Here is a 17,290-nt window from a genome sequence, read left to right on the forward strand (position 1 = left end):
TGTGAACTCTATATTCTTGAAAACAGAACATGGTAAATAAGGAGTATTCACAAATAGAAGACTCGGGGCCTTCAAACTCAACTTACTGGTTATGCAACATTCCTTTTTTTTAACATCACCGTTCAATTGAATGGATGACGTGTAAGTGCAAAGTATGACTAAAGATGTACTATACGAATATGCCAGCGTGAAAGCCATTTTCTCTCCTAGGATATGGAGCAATAAAATTAGCTTTTCAAACTAGCATGTAATCACATTTTTTCCATTAACCTTCTCAATCAAATATAATTGTTAAACAGGCGTGCAGAGACAATCGATGCATTAGCTACCTCTAGTTAGTTTTTTCTACATCAATGTGCTAGTACAACAAGCAAAACATGCTCCCAATGACAACACAAAATAAAATAGTTAGGCTTACCAGTTGATCAAATAGTTGGTTCCAATAACACCGGTGGGAAGCTAAAGTATGGGAGGGCAAGCATGCGATTGGGGAGGTTCAGCAACTTGGAACAGACCTTGGTGATTTCATAAGTCTTGACCTCCATTGAGTAACAATCCACATGGTCAATAGGATTACCTTCTGGAGCACCTTGGAAGAACAAGAATCCCTCGGCTGCGCCCACCGTGGAAATGGAATAGTCATGAAACTGCTCAGGCAGGTGTATGATCTTCTCCAGCTTCCATTCTTGGGAATTATTCTGCGGAGAGGTACGGTAGAGAGCAAAGGACCCGTGTTGACGGACAAGAGAAAACATCTCAAGGGCTACTTGTCTACCCGCGACAACTGCATTCGGCCGCCGCCAATGAAAGCTCTGGTCATCCAGATCCCTGAGCTCTTTATGGCAGCCGGTGAGAAGATCGACAGTGGAGAACATCATGGTGCGTGTGTCCAGCACCATCAAATGGTGACTCCAGTAATAAGGTTCTGTCCAGTAGAAGCAGCCGCGCACGCAGTCAAAACAGGACAAATATTCCAAACAAGGGAAGCTGGGAGACTCGACCATGGACCATTGCCTACTTGTGGATGAAAAGACAAAGAGGACGAGCTTTGTCGGGTATCTTGCAAAGCATATCACCTTGAAGGGCTCCTCCTCTCCATCGTCCCCGGTAGAGGGAGCGAGCACGGGCTCGAATGCCCAAAGGCGATCTTGTGGCTGGCGGCGAGGTCCTTGGGTATGGTTGGAAGCAGCAGGTATCTGCTGGATAAGGGATGGCAGACTGCGAGGTGGAACCTGGCGGCTTTGCACAACTCCCGTTTGGTCCGGGGACCATCGTCGTAGTCACCGATGAGGATCCTTTCTTCGGAGTAGCCCCAGTTCTTGATGATGGAGCGGTGGAGGGGGGTCCAATCGAGGAGGACGCGGCCGTCCCGGACGTCGCGGGGCCGCCAGCGGGGGCCATCCCCCGGCAGGACGCAGGAGGAGGAAGAAGAAACGACGTCCGGCGGCGGAAGGACGTGCAGGCGGCAGAGGCGAAGGCGAGCGCGTCCAGGGTGGGCAGGCGGAGGAAGATCTCCTCCAGGAGCTCGTCTGGGACGGGGATGGAGGCCGGCGGCGGCGCCGGCGCAGCCATGGCGGCCGTGGTGGAGGTCTGGAGGAAGGGGATCGAGGGTTCGGAATGGGAGCGACTGTTGAGTTGGAGAGTGAGCTCTAGGAAAGGAACCCGATGCTGCGTTCATACTGAAGGACCCAACTAGAACTAAATCTAAATTACAAACTGGTCCATGACTCTTTCGTAGAGGACCCTGACAACTAGATAGAAAACACAATCGGGTCCCTAGCGTCTTCTTCTCGTACACAACGTTGTCGTCGCCAGGGACTCACCACTTGGGATGGGACATACCTCCATGACACCTCATTGCAGATTCCTTAAAGTAGAAGCATTGCAAAACTTTTGGCTGGGCGTTCTTCGTCCATCGGTTTATGATATGATGGCATGATGGAGCCGGCCGACAGCCAAGCGCAATGGTTGTCGGCGTAGACACTCTCAAGCAAGCACCGGGTTTGAGTATGAACCCGACCAGGATGTGCATCTCTTCCCAACTTCAACTCCACCACCTCGTGACTTTTGAAGCGAGAAAGCCAGAAAGGGAATGAAGCACCTCCAGATGAGTCATCCAGGCGAGCTTATTGATGGAGTTGTCGGCGATGAGCTCCACAAGAACGATGAACTCACTGCCAATGCCACCAGGTCGCCCCCCGACGTAAGCCACCCGTCGCTGCTCGGCTGGGAGAACTGTGCAATCCACATCGATATATTGCCAGGCGCCACACCAACATGCTACGACCTAGACCTAGACACGCTATGTACATGACTACGCCGCACACTTCTCCCTTCTCCATTTTGATTGGCAGTGCTGTTGGAGAAGATAGGGGATCGGGCCCGCGCGGTGGCCCTCTCAACCAGCTCTCTCAAGGGCTCTCCTTTTTGACTTCACCACATGCACGCATGAAGCCATTTTAGAACTCCAAAGATTACAAAGAGTGACATATTCAAGCTTCAAAAGCAACTTTTAATTATGTTTCCACGTTATTACATGTAAAAGAAAAAAATGTGGCTACTAGCCATTTCGACCAACACCGTCTCTGTATCGCGTCGAATAGAATGATGGCCGACGGGAGTTCACCATGGACACCACGGAGGTCGAAGGGGGAGCGTGAGGGACACAAAGAGATGCCACAACTCGATTCCTGGCGGCGCCACGCTCAAGCGCGTAGTTGGGCTCGCGGGTTGTTGGGGAAGATGCGGTAAGTAGAGGCTAGGAACCACAAGGGAGGTGCACCGAAATGCGGGAGGAGGCTCATGAGTTAGCAATGGCTGGGTGCGATGAATGAAACCACGAGCTCCAGTTCTGTGATGGGATATGGTGGCAGCCAGAGGAAATTAGGGTGCCAGAGAGAGAGAGAGATGAGGCAGGACCAGGAATGACATTATGTAGCCGGTGGGATGTCTCGCCAAAGCCGGCCGTGTAGCTAGACATCTCATCAATGACGATTGGCGGCAGCTAGAGGTTGTGGTTAGAGAAGAAAATTACCTCCCGCCAAAGAATGTATTGGTAAATAAGAATTGAGATCCTACAATGTCTAACATATTTCGACCGATGAGGAGTTTTTTTATTTCCCCCAATAATTTTTTTTGGACTTAAGGGTCTTTTAGAACGGGTTAGACAACCTTTAAATCCACAAAATGTCACGTTTTGGGATTTTAAAGTTTGGTTGGGCTCTACCAGAGATGCTCTTAGACTTTGGCTTGGGCATGGCGGGTGTGGTGGGGATTTCACGGCAATATTCATGATTTGGAGATTTTTTGAAGGCAAGGCGCACCTGAATGATCAAGGTGTGACATTTCGCACGATGAGATTTTACTTAGGTTCGCATCCCTTGATCTTGGGGTAAGACCATACTCTTACTCGTATATTTTCTCTCATATGAACAAAGTGATTAAATTGTAGATGTCTTGTGATCTTGTTAATCTTCTCTCTATCTAGTGAATCTTGTCTAAATTCTACCCTGTCTTGCCTTATATAGGGGTGATGAAGAAAGTCATACAATGTTCGTATGGCCACCTCTCAATAACAGTGCAATGAAGATTGTCGTAGCTGTAGTCTTGGTGGTGTAAATGGGTGTGATAACCCCGTTTGTAATGCCATCTCTTAATGCCCCATGTTAGTTCAGTCAGACGAACATCACGGTCTTGACTAGCCAGATGGGCTTGGTGCTGCTAGCCAACCGAGTGATACCTAACAAGGAATATCTTCGTCATGAGCCTACCCTGGGGAGATCCCGCTGTTAACCGGCGAGCCATTTTTTCATTCTAGCTCCTTACGGTTTTCCTATTCTTGCTTGTGCGAGAGCATCTTTAGCAGATCCCCAAACTTAAATCGGAGAAAACAGTTATTTGGATTAGCCATAAAATATTTTCAAGCTATTGGTAGGCTACCAACTAGCAGATCTCTATAACTTTACCTCACATTAATTTTTTTTTGCTAATTTCCACCTCATATTGCATCCAAAAATCCATTTCAACTACATTTGGAGACTATTCAGAAAAGTGCTACAAGAAAAAGAAAAAGAAAAGCACATCCAAAAATCCATGTCAGAAATAAGAATTTGAAAAGTGTTCAAGAGTTAAAAGTTTTAAAAATTCAGCAATTTAAAACACATTCACTAGTTTGTAAAAAGTTCACCTTTTTTTAAATGCAGATTTTAAAAAATGTTTAACGAATTTTGAAAAAAATCACAAATTCAAAAGTAAATTTGTGAAAAATAAAAATAAAGAGAAAAAAATAGCGAAAACCGTTCTTGAAAAAACAAAAGAAAAATCTCCTAGAAAAACCTTGCAGAACTTAAACGGCAAATGTAAACTACAAGAAGATGAAGTAGAACTGTTCACAACCGGTTATCATTCCTGACTGGTAACTGCGGTTCAACTAAACCTGTGGGTTTCAAGTTTGAATCCCAATTGAGGCAATATTTTTAGCCAGCAGAAGTGGAAGTACGTTGCTCGAGCCCCTTAGAGCATCTCTAGCAGACCCCTTATATCGGGGACCTTATAGTGTGTTTACAGTTAGTATAAAACATGTTTTGTGGATTGCGGCCGAGCGGTACTGTAAAACAGAATATTCTGCGACTTGGCCTCGCAAGCTTGCACTATGTTTACGAAAGAGGTGTGGCCGATACGTAGGGTTGTCCACGAAGTAGTCTTGAATCGACATCATGTTCCCGGGTGGCGGTTGAGAGGGATGCACAGCCGACGGTCGATCCTCGTCGTCTATTTTGGTTCCGGTCCTCGAGCTCCTTCATGAGAGGACCACCACCACCATCTGCTGCCGATAGCTCTCTAGCAGCATCTCTACTCTACGTCCGAGTCGTCGCACGAGGGCAAATCCTAGAACACAAAAAATCCTCACAAGGGCTTATACAAATTGTTCGCTAAGTCGAACTAGAAGGGGTAGAAAAGGACTCACCGGAGGCGGCGGATCCGGGGCGGCGGCAACCAGGAGGCGGCTCAGCTCGGCGAATCCAGGGTGGGCGGTGGATCCGGGGCGGCGGCGACCCGGAGGCGGCTTAGCTTGGTGGATCCAGGGCGGGCGGTGGATCCGGGGCAGCGGCGACCCGGGGGCGGCTCGGCTCGGCGGATCCAGGGTGCCGACGGACCCGGGTCTGGAGTGGCCCGGCGGCGTGATTCCGTCGGCGGATATGGTCGGAATAGAAGGCGGCGGGCGGGCGGCGACGGTGTCGGGTAGCTGCGGGGTGGGGGTGGGGAACGCACGCGGGCTGAAATGTCACTCCTGCCAACCGCTTTCGTGAGATACAGGGCACCGACAGGGCAGGGGGGACTGTGTTTTCGCGGGTGGGAGGGGCAAATCCCCCCCCCCTCCTCTCAAACAAACTTATGGGTCGGACGCGTTTACGGTGTCTGTTCGGGCCACTTTTTTTCCACAAAATCGTAAACTGACGGTTATTTTACGGGTCAACGTGATATAAGGGGTCTGTTAGAGATGTTCTTAGCTAGCGGGAGTGGACATATGCTACTTCTCAAGCATGCGTATACGTTTTGTCTGAGTACAATTGTCAAAGGTCTATATTTCCTTTATACGTTTATTAGTAAGCCGAAGCGGGGCTGTACATTAGCAACGAAGAGATCAGCCAATGTGCTTGCTGTGTATGGATGGACTTGTCGACCAACACTACTAAGAGCATCTCTAACAGGCGCGCCAAACTAGCGCCGTGCCGTAAAATCCCTCATTTTAACGCGTGCGCAACCGGAATAGTTACTCCAGCAGGCACGTGAAAACAACGCGCGCGGCATACGTATTTCAGTGCGCGGGCCGAAACGCAATCGCGCGCCGCTTATTTGCTGCGCCCGCTCCCGCGCGCTGGACTCTCGCGCGCTCACTCGCACCTCCCACCCCCCCTCCAGCCGCGCCGCCGCCGCCGACCGCGCCACCCGGCGACCGTTCCGGCGCTTCCCCGGCCTATCCCCGCCCTGCGCGCGCTTTCTCCGGCCCCCCTCTTGTCCCGCCGCCCCGCGCGAGTGCTGGTCCTCCGACGAACAGCGCCCGCGCGCTCGCTGCCGCTCGGCGCCCGCAAGGTGTTCGACAAAACGCCTAGAAGGTATGTATTGCTCAAAAGCCATGAATTTCGTGCATGTTGATTGTAGTTTTTTATTTATAGCAAGTATTCAACATTGTAGATGAGTTCGTCATATGATTCTTCCGAAGAAGAATTTGATATGGAAGAGGAGGAGGATCTTGCAATGATCCTAGCTATGCATATTAATAAAAAACCGAAGCACGGTGGTTCGGTTATGGGTCGGCAAAAAATTTGGAGTGATATGATCGATGCCCACAACAGATTGATCAGGCATTATTTTGCGGAGAATCCCACATATCCCGAGTCGTATTTTCGTCGCCGGTTTAGGATGAGCACCGAGTTGTTCAGGCGAATTGCAGAGAAACTAGCGAGCCATGACCGCTTTTTTCAGCAAAGGAGGAATGCCGCCGGAGAGCTCGGGCATAGCACCTTTCAGAAGGTGACAGCCGCTTTGCGTATGTTGGCATACGGTATACCGGCTGATCTAGTTGATGATCACTTGGCTATGGGTGAGAGCCAAGCCATCATGTGTGTCAAGCGCTTCGCAGTCGGAATTGTGCAAGTGTTTGGCGAGGAGTATTTGAGATCTCCCAACGCTGAAGACGTCGCAAGGCTTTTGGCGATGAACAAAGCTCACGACTTTCCTGGCATGCTTGGCTCAATAAATTGCATGCATTGGACTTGGAAGAATTGTCCAAAGGCATGGCATGGGCAATTCCACGGCCAAAAAAGGGTTCCACTATAATCCTTGAAGCGGTGGCCGATCAAGAGACTTGGATTTGGCATGCATTCTTTGGAATGCCTGGATCTTTGAATGACATCAATGTTGTTAACCGGTCACCACTGATGAGTATGATTGCAAATGGGGAGTTGCCACCGGTGCAGTTTGTAGCAAATGGCCGTACATACGACTATGGCTATTATCTAGCGGATGGCATCTATCCAAAGTGGCAAACCTTTGTCAAGCTGTTGAAAAAGCCAGAAGGTAAGAAAAATCTTGATTTCCACAATGCTCAGGTGGCGGCTAGAAAAGATGTGGATAGAGCTTTTGGGATTTTGCAAGCCCAATTTGCTATTGTGAGAGGACCGGCTAGATTTTGGGATCAGAAGATGCTTTGGTACATAATGCACGCTTGTGTGATCATGCACAACATGATCATCGAGAATGAGCGTGGCCAAGATGTAGACTACTCTCAGTATGAGCTCTTGGGACATCCTGTGCGAGTGCGACGGAGGGCTGAAAGGGTGGCCCGTTTTGTTGCCTCCTATCATGCCATTCGACGTCTCGCGGCGCATAATGATCTTCAGAAGGATCTCATTGAGGAGTGGTGGGAATGGAATGGATGACAAAGAGCATCATGATTTGTGCATTCGTTATTGTATTGTTGAATTATTTGTTGTGTTTAATTGCACTATTTGTTGTATTGAACGATAAACTGTTTGTTTGAGTTGTAATAAACGAAATTGAACTATTTATTTTTATTTGTTTTGATCTTTTTCCTTCTGTTTTCGAATGCATATGTTGTTTGTGTGAGTCGCGCGCGCTGCATTTTAGCGCGCTGCTGGAGCGGCGCACGCGCTGCATTTTAGCTCGGCTGCTGGAGTCAGCGCTGCGCGCCGCGCCAAACAAGGCGATGCGCACGCGGCATATCTGTTTTTTGCGCGCGGCGCGACCGGCGCCTGTTGGAGATGCTCTAAGCAATTGTAACCATGCGAAGGCGGCAGTCCTTGGGTAAAGTCCATCGTGGCCATCTCCCACGGGCCAGATGGAACAGGCAATGGCCGCAAGAGACCAGCCGAAAACGCGGGTTCTGGTTTTGCGTGTTGGCAAATGTGGCATTATTTGTTACTCCCTCCATTCGGAATTACTTGTCGCGGAAATTGATGTATCTAGACGTATTTTAGTTCTAGATACATCCATTTTCGAGACAAGTAATTCGAACGGAGGGAGTAGAAGGGAGAGAGAGGATTGGTGGAATAGTTTGATGTATTGCTTGAGCCTTGTGGGCATATATATAGGAGTACATGATCTACTTGGAGTACAAGGCAAGCCAGAATATTTCCTAGTCTAACCTATGTTCCCTAAACGTTACTCAACATCCCACCAGTCACAACGGTAGCGACGCAGACGGTGAGCCTGGAGAAGAATCCGAAAGCAAGCCGACAGACACTGTCCCACAGTCGTAACGGTCGACGCATCACGGAGTCGTGGCTGGAGTGGAAACCAACGAGGTTGCCCAAGCAGGCGGTAGCCCTTTGTGCCGTTTGTCGATGTAGCCGAGAGCGTGGGTGGTGGAGCCGTGGTCGAGGTAGCCGTGCAAAGAATGCCGTGGTCGATGTCGAGTCGGGGTAGCCGGTGTCAAGGAAGTCGCCGTGGAGCCGCGTGCGCAAGGAGGCGCCGAGTTAGCATGGGCGCAGTGGTGTCGAAGTAGGGGTGCGCTGGGAAGAAAATGTTGTTGACGACGCGTCGCGTTGGGTTTGCCAAGCCCGGGGACACATCATGGACGAAGGCACGCACTAGTGTTGCCAGCACCGGGCATGCCTAGACGGACGAAGACGAAGTTGACGAAGCGCTGACCAGGCTTGCCAGCCCCGGGGACACGTCGTGGATGAAGCCACGCATCGGTGTTGCCAGCACCGGGCATGCGGAGACGAGGGACCTGCACGAGCTGTACGCCATGTCGGCGAAGTCGGAGGGCCAGCAGAGAGGAACTCAACGATGATTGCGGCGTCCATCGGCGTGGAGCCGATGTCACCAACGGTGGTCGGTGTAGATGAAGTGGTCGGGGTAGATGACGGCGACGCTAGCGACGGGCTGGTGCTTCGGCGAAGACAAAGGGGGTGAACGGGCGGCGGCGGCTACGAAGTTAGCGGCGGCGGCGGCCAAAGAAGAGCGGCGGCGGCGGCCTGACGGCGGCGGCGGCTAGGTTAGGAGTGTAGTAGCGGTGCTCAAAGTAGGCGAAGAATCGTGACAGCGTGACGAAGACCGGCGCGGACGGTGGCATTCCCGCGCCAAGGAAGACGGCGCGGCGCATACCACGGGAGGTCGACGCGCGTTGACGGCGGAGTGGACGGCGGGCCGCGGCGCTCCGGCCCGAAGGGGCAACGCAGCGGCGACAGGCGGGTCGGGCCGACGGCGGGAAGACCTTTGAGCAGCGGCGGGGACCGCGGGCCCCAACGCTGAAGCCCGAAGGGGCAACACAACGGCGGTTCGCGAGTCGATGCAACCATGTGGACGGCCTCGGGGCGGCGGCAGGGACCGCGTATCGCGACACTATGGCCCGAACGGGCGACGCAGCGGCGACACACGAGTCGATGCAGCCGCGAGGAGAATCACGGGGCGGCGGCACTACGGCACGACGGGGCGAGGCAGCGGCAGCCCGATGCTCGATCGGTGGAGAGGCGCACTGAACTCGGGGACGATCTTCATGGGACCTGCGGAGGCGCGTGTAACCGACGGGCCAGGTCGGTCGCGCGGCGTAATTAGGCGGATCGCGGCGGCGAGCGGGTGATCAAGCCGGTCGCGCGTGAGGTCGGGAACACCGTTCGGTGAAGGCGTGGTGGCAGCGAAGTCCGAGATGAAGCCGGCGACGACGGACGGCATGGGACGTCGTGCGGACGAGCTTGTCAGCACCGGCACCCGGGCAGCAAGGCCCGAGCGACCAACAGAGCAGCGGTGCCCGAGTTGAGGCAGCCGACGAGCCTGACGCAGCCGAGGATGAGGCCGGTGAGGTAGACTGCCAGGCCGCCGTGCAGACGCGGCGAAGGTAGGTGATGTGGATTGATGGGCGGGTCGGTGCGCGAGCGACGGCTATGATTGGCCGTCGCATGGCGCGAGGCCGCCGGGTTGGGGCGATGCAGGTGTCCCAGTCGAAGCAGGGCGGTGACGGCTGGCACAGGGCGACGGGCGGACCGACGCGCGGACGGCGGCTGGCCCTGAGGGGCCGCCTCGGCGCGCGTGGCCGCCGGGTCGGAGGAGAGGCCGGCTGGTCGCGCCGGGATCGGAGTAGAGGAGCCCGGGGTCGAGGGCGACGGTGGGCGACGCAAACTGATCAAGAATAGATCGGCAAACCAAAAAGAAACCGCGCGATCAAGATGACCGGCGGGAGAGAGAAAACCCGGGAGCAAGGCTCGGGGAAAAAACTCTCTAGGGCAGCCGGTCAACACGACCGACGGACGAACCCTAGGTACGGGCAGCGCAGCCCCCAGCGGCGGTCATGGAGACCGACCGCCCCGGGGCGGTGCGCGGGTGCGGAAGCGGCGGCGGCTAGGGTTTAGGATCGACTTGCGATAGATACCATGTTAGAAGGGAAAGAGAGGATTGGTGAAATAGTTTGATGTATTGCTTGAGCCTCGTAAGCATATATATAGGAGTACATGATCTATTTAAAGTACAAGGCAAGACAGAATATTTCTTAGTCTAATCTATATTTCCTAATACAATGACGTTACTCAACATTATTGAACAAACTTTTTGACTACCGCTTTCCTGCCAACCGTTTGTTGCGAGGTCCCAAGGCATGACTGGCATAAGCGAGACACGATCTCTCTCCTGCTTTTCTGTCACACACGTCAGTCTCAATTGTAAACTGGGAAGCGTTTGGAACGCTACCTATGCTGTTTCAGCCCACACGAACACAGCTTTTTCAGCAGAGCGGTGAGGGGCTGGCTAATAACGGCATACTGGCGAATGAATTTGCGATAATACCCAGTTAATCCGAGAAATCCACGTAATTCCTTTCGGTTAGCAGGCTGGGACCATGAGCAAATTGTGTCAATCTTCGATTCGTCCGTGGAAACTCAAGCAGCTGATATGACATGGCCAAGGTATGCAATTTAAGATTGCGCAAAGGCGCATTTCGGCGGCTTAACTTGCCATTTGTCTTTGCGAAGAATTTCGATGAGCCAAGTGTTCTTCTTACGAGCCTCGAATCTGGAGGCACATAGCCTCGCTAAACATGCGCTTAGTTTATCTGCAGGCCGTCATTTATGGCTTTTGCAACCTCCTATCAATTTATTCCTCTAAACATTATTAAGCAATAAAGAGTAAGTGTGTATTAGTCTAAAAAAAGTGTTCTTCTTACGTGCCGCTGTATACGAGTATGTTATCGAGAAAGACCAGCGCAAATTTGCGTAGCACCGGTGCCAAGGACGCATTCATCGCACGCTGTAATGTAGCAGGAGCCCCTGTCAATCCATACGCCATTGCCACAAAATTCATATTGCCCTTCAAGTGTTTGGAACGCTGTTTCGAACGCCTGGCCCCAGGGCTAAGCGAATCTCATGGTAGTCGGCCCGTAAATCTAACTTTGAGAACCACTTGGCACCGGCCAATTCATCCAAAAGTTCGTCAATTACTGGCAGTGGGTACTTACCCTTGATAGTGAGAGCATTCAAATGTAGACAATCAATGATAGGCCGCCATGATTTGTTAGATTTCTTGACCATAATCACGGGCGAAGAGAATGCGCTCTTGCTGTGTGTAATGACACCCTGCGCTAAGGTCTCCTTTATCTGTGTTTTTGGACCTCCAATTTCAACTCTGGTGCGAGGTGATAAGGTCTCAAGGAAATTGGTCTTGCCCTTGTAATCAACGGTATACGTGTAACACCACCTTGCAATTGTTATTCTCAAAGGCAATCCATCGCTCTCCACAATGTGTTATCATGGGGCTGTGCTTGACAAGCCAATCAAGCCCAACGATTCCATCATAACTTGAAGGGCCAGTACTCTGAAGTTATCTGAAAAGGTGCACCCATGTGAAGTCCTTTATAAAGCTGGAAAAAAATGCATTCCTGATCAACATTGCACCCCCTGCAACCTTTACCTTCATTTTCCCGGTTGCTTGTTCCCCTGTCAGGGCCATCGCCTGCTTGTGGTCAAGGAAACAAGTGGTGAAGTGGAGCTGCCCGAATCCAGCAAACATAGCATAGCCCTACCTTGCACAGTTACCTGCAACTGCATTGTTTTTGGAGCGATGAAATTAGAGTGCATGGCTGCAACTGATAAGTGCATCAGGTTCTGATCAGTTTCTTCCTTGGGTTCCGGCAAATCACTCAAGTCAAGTTGTTGTATGTAATCAATCATCTCCTGTACAACATGGAGTTGAATTGAGTTTCTGCATTGGTGGTTTTTGCCCCACATTTCGCCGCAGGTAAAGTACACGCCCTTCGCTCTCCGGTAAGCCTTAAGATCGCTCCATCTGTCACCCGTTGTTGGCTTGTTGGGTTCAGGTGCTTTTTCTATTCCAGCGGAGTGCCATCATCGCCCAGTTCTTCATACAACAACGCCAGAGCATAGGCAGCATCAAGAGTGGCTGGTTGCTGTCTTGCTGAATTGCAACGATCACTCTGACAGCAGGCTTGAGTCCATTTAGGAATCTTGTCTTTGCAATGAATGCGGTCAGGATTAGCCTTATACACTGAATTTGATCTAGTAGCTCCACGAATCTGTGAACATGGTCCTCAACTGTACTTGTCTTTGGGTCTCTTCTGTCTGTCCCAGGGGGTGACAGTTAGCGTTTGGCGTGCGGCAATCGCGGAGGCGATTAGGGTTTCCGTCACCGAGCGCATCTAGCGCTAAACTGGTCGTCCGTTGTTCGATCTCTCACACGCTCAAAGGTGATCCCACCCACATCTGACTTTGCTCCTCCGATCCCCGGACGGAGGACGTCCCCAACCCAATCCACACCAGGCCTTTCGCGTGCGCTAGGGGCGCGATCGTACGCCACAGAAACCCTAGTAGTTCGAGTGCTCGGAATAGAGAGGATGGAGAAGATGGCGGGGATGCTGGAGAACTTGAGGTTGTCGGAGGAGGAGAGTAAAGGGATGAAGATAAGGAGGGCTGAGAAGGGGAAGGGGAAGAAGACGGAGATCTGTGCGATTGGGAAGGTCATGGTGGAGAGGCTGGCGTACCCTGATGCGATCTGTAACTCTTTAGGAACGATATGGAGCCCCATACATGGAGTAGATTGCAAGGACCTGCGTGAGAATAGATTCATGTTTTTCTTCAAGTAGGAGAGGGAGAAGAGGAAAGCTTTGGAGGATGGCCCCTGGATGTTTGACAATGCCTTGGTGGTGATGAAGGAGTTTATCCCAAGGAAGAGGATTGACGATTATGGGTTTAAGGAAATTCCGATCTGGATTAGAGTGTACGGATTGCCCCTGGGTTACATGGATGAGGAGACTGAAGAGATGATCGGGGACATGGTGGGGGAGTTTGTGGAAGTGGACACGGGGGCGGATGGTAGAACGATCGGAAAATATTTGCGGGTGAAGGTGAGACTCCAAATTGAAAAACCTTTGATGCGTGGGTTCAAGCTGGAAACAGAACAGGCAGAAAGGGCAGGCGAGGAGGATGTAAACAGAAAGGGTGTGCAGATAGAGACCAATCAAAGCACGGAGGAGGAGGGGAAGGAGGAGGAACAATGGTGTCGGTTTGAGTATGAATATCTACCCGACATATGCTATATCTGTGGAAGGCTAGGCCATGTCGATCGCGAATGCTTGATCAAACTGAAGAAGGGAGAGAGGGCCCAATTTGGTCGATGGTTGAAGGCGGACATGGGAACGAACAGGAGTGGGGGAAGGAGGGAGCACGGAGGAGCTCGTCTCGTGGTAATAGCGGTAGCAGGGCCTACGGCTTTTGGAGGCAATCCGATCGGTCGGGTAGTGACAGCCTGTCTTGGATGAAAGATGGGAGCAGGTCAGGAGGAGGAGGGGTAGCAGTGGAGAAGGGACCGGAAGTGACGAGCCCAAGCAAAGTGCGGAGGGAGAAGGGTAAGGAGGGGAACCCTAGGAGGATAGCATTCACTGAAAGACCTGCTGAGGCAGTTAGGGTTGAGGATGGACCAACTACATTGGTGATTAAGGAGAAAGGGGAGGCCGAAGCTGATGGAGGAGGCATGGAGGTAGAAGGGGAGGCATCTATGGGGGGAGGGGCAAACATTGGTAGCGGGAAGAAGGATGCCGGAGGAGTAGAAGTGAAGTGCGGCAAGGGAGGCAAAGGAAGGGAACCAGGAACGTTCAAGAGGAAAGCAAGAGCCAGGAAGGAGGGGGGAGGGGCTACGGCTCATGTAGCAGCTGGGGGTAGTAGGAAGAGAGCTCATGAGGAGGAGGGGGGAGGAGGTGGATGAGGCGGGTAGGGAGGCGAAGAAGGATAGGAGGATGGAGGCACATATGGATGAGGGAAACCAGATCGTGGTCATCAGTAATACAATAGTCGGGTTGCAAGAGAGCCCCGCCGGGAGCCATGAAAATAATAAGTTGGAACTATCGGGGACTTGGGAACGGCCCGGCAGTTCGTGCACTCCTAGACCTTGGGAGAAAGGAGGATCCCGACATTTTGTTTTTGGCTGAAACTAGACTGACGACGGATGAGATGGACTGGCTAAGGTTGAAGCTCGGGCTCGCGAGCATGGTTGCTTGGAATCCGGAGGGGAGGAGTAGAGGGGTGGCACTGTTTTGGAGGAGAGGGGTGGATGTAAACCTAAGATCAATGGGAAGGAGACATATAGACGCAGATGTGATGTCCGAGAGGGGGGTGTGGAGGCTAACGGGTGTGTATGGAGAATCGCAGTGGGATAGAAAAGTGGAAACATGGAGAGTTTTGTGTACACTGAAGCATCAACACCAAGATGGCAGTGTTGGGGAACGTTGCAGAAAACAAAAAATTTCCTACTCGTTTCACCAAGATCCATCTAGGAGTTCATCTAGCAAAGAGTCATCGGATGCATCTACATACCTTAGTAGATCGCGTGCGGAAGCGTTCAAAGAATGGTGATGATGTAGTCGAACACGACGTGATCCAAATCACCGATGACCAAGCGCCGAACGGACGGCACCTCCGCGTTCAACACATGTACGGGACGGGAGACGTCTCCTCCTTCTTGATCCAGCAAGGGGGAAGGAGAGGTTGATGAAGATCCAGCAGCACGACGGCGTGGTGGTGGATGCAGGGCGTCACAGTAGCAGGGCTTCGCCTATACTACGAGCGAGAGACATAACGGGGAGAGAGGGAGGCGCCAGGGGCTGGTGTGTCAAGTCCCTCCTCTCCCCCACTATATATAGGGGTTCTAGGGGGGGCGGCGGCCCTAGTAGATGGAATCTACTAGGGGGGGCGGCGGCCAAGGGTGGGTTTCCCTCCCCCCCCCCAAGGCACCTAGGGGTGCCTTCCACTAGGTGGACTCCTCCCCCATGGAAACCCTAGGCGCATGGGCCTAGTGGGGCTGGTGCCCTTGGCCCATCTAGGCCAAGGCGCACCCCCTACAGCCCATGTGGCCCCCCGGGACAAGTGGCCCCACCCGGTGGGCCCCCGGGACCCCTCCGGTGGTCCCGGTACAATACCGATAACCCCGAAACTTGTCCCGATGGCCGAAACAGCACTTCCTATATATAATTCTTTACCTCCGGACAATTCCGGTACTCCTCGTAACGTCCGGGATCTCATCCGGGACTCCGAACAACATTCGGGTTACTGCATATACATATCTTCACAACCCTAGCGTCACCGAACCTTAAGTGTGTAGACCCTACGGGTTTGGGAGACAAGCAGACATGACCGAGACGACTCTCCGGTCAATAACCAACAGCGGGATCTGGATACCCATGTTGGCTCCCACATGCTCCACGATGATCTCATCGGATGAACCACGATGTCGAGGATTCAATCAACCCCGTATGCAATTCCCTTTGTCAATCGATATGTCACTTGCCCGAGATTCGATCGTCGGTATCCCAATACCTCGTTCAATCTCGTTACCGGCAAGTCACTTTACTCGTACCGTAATGCATGATCCCGTGACCAGACACTTGGTCACTTTGAGCTCATTATGATGATGCATTACCGAGTGGGCCCAGTGATACCTCTCCGTCATACGGAGTGACAAATCCCAGTCTTGATCCATGTCAACCCAACAGACACTTTCGGAGATACTCGTAGTCTACCTTTATAGTCACCCAGTTACGTTGTGACGTTTGGCACACCCAAAGCACTCCTCCGGTATCCGGGAGTTACACGATCTCATGGTCTAAGAAAAAGATACTTTGACATTGGAAAACACTAGCAAACGAACTATACGATCTTGTGCTATGTTTAGGATTGGGTCTTGTCCATCACATCATTCTCCTAATGATGTGATCTCGTTATCAATGACATCCAATGTCCATAGTCAGGAAACCATGACTATCTGTTGATCAACGAGCTAGTCAACTAGAGGCTTACTAGGGACATGTTGGTGTCTATTATTCACACATGTATTACGATTTCCGGATAATACAATTATAGCATGAATAAAGACAATTATCATGAACAAGGAAATATAATAATAATGCTTTTATTATTGCCTCTAGGGCATATTTCCAACAGTCTCCCACTTGCACTAGAGTCAATAATCTAGTTACACTGTGATGAATCGAACACCCATGGAATACTGGTGTTGATCATGTTTTGCTCTAGGGAGAGGTTTAGTCAACGGATCCGCTACATTCAGGTCCGTATGTACTTTACAAATCTCTATGTCTCCATCTTGAACATTTTCATGAATGGAGTTGAAGCGACGCTTGATGTGCCTTGTCTTCTTGTGAAACCTGGGCTCCTTGGCAAGAGGAATAGCTCCAGTGTTGTCACAGAAGAGCTTGATCGGCCCCGACGCATTGGGTATGACTCCTAGGTCGGTGATGAACTCCTTCACCCATATTGCTTCATGTGCTGCCTCTGAGGCTGCCATGTACTCCGCTTCACATGTAGATCCCGCCACGACGCTCTGCTTGCAACTGCACCAGCTTACTGCCCCACCATTCAAAATATACACGTATCCGGTCTGTGACTTAGAGTCATCCAGATCTGTGTCGAAGCTAGCGTCGACGTAACCCTTTACGACGAGCTCTTCGTCACCTCCATAAACGAGAAACATTTCCTTAGTCCTTTTCAGGTACTTCAGGATATTCTTGACCGCTGTCCAGTGTTCCTTGCCGGGATTACTTTGATATCTTCCTACCAAACTTACGGCAAGGTTTACATCAGGTTTGGTACATAGCATGGCATACATAATAGAACCTATGGCTGAGGCATACGGGATGACACTCATCTCTTCTATATCTTCTGCCATGGTCGGGCATTGAGCCGAGCTCAATCTCACACCTTGCAAAACAGGCAAGAACCCTTTCTTGGACTGATCCATATTGAACTTCTTCAAT

The 17,290-nt window shown here is 51.5% G+C and overlaps 1 pseudogene; it reads right to left on the reverse strand.

Annotated features, from left to right (window-relative positions):
- Positions 1-425: 425 nt before the first annotated feature.
- Positions 426-1,572, reverse strand: LOC123147289 (uncharacterized; annotated as a pseudogene).
- Between the last annotated feature and the right edge of the window lie 15,718 nt (positions 1,573-17,290).

Source organism: Triticum aestivum, chromosome 7A, assembly GCF_018294505.1.
Source record: "Triticum aestivum cultivar Chinese Spring chromosome 7A, IWGSC CS RefSeq v2.1, whole genome shotgun sequence".
Lineage (NCBI taxonomy): Eukaryota > Viridiplantae > Streptophyta > Magnoliopsida > Poales > Poaceae > Triticum > Triticum aestivum.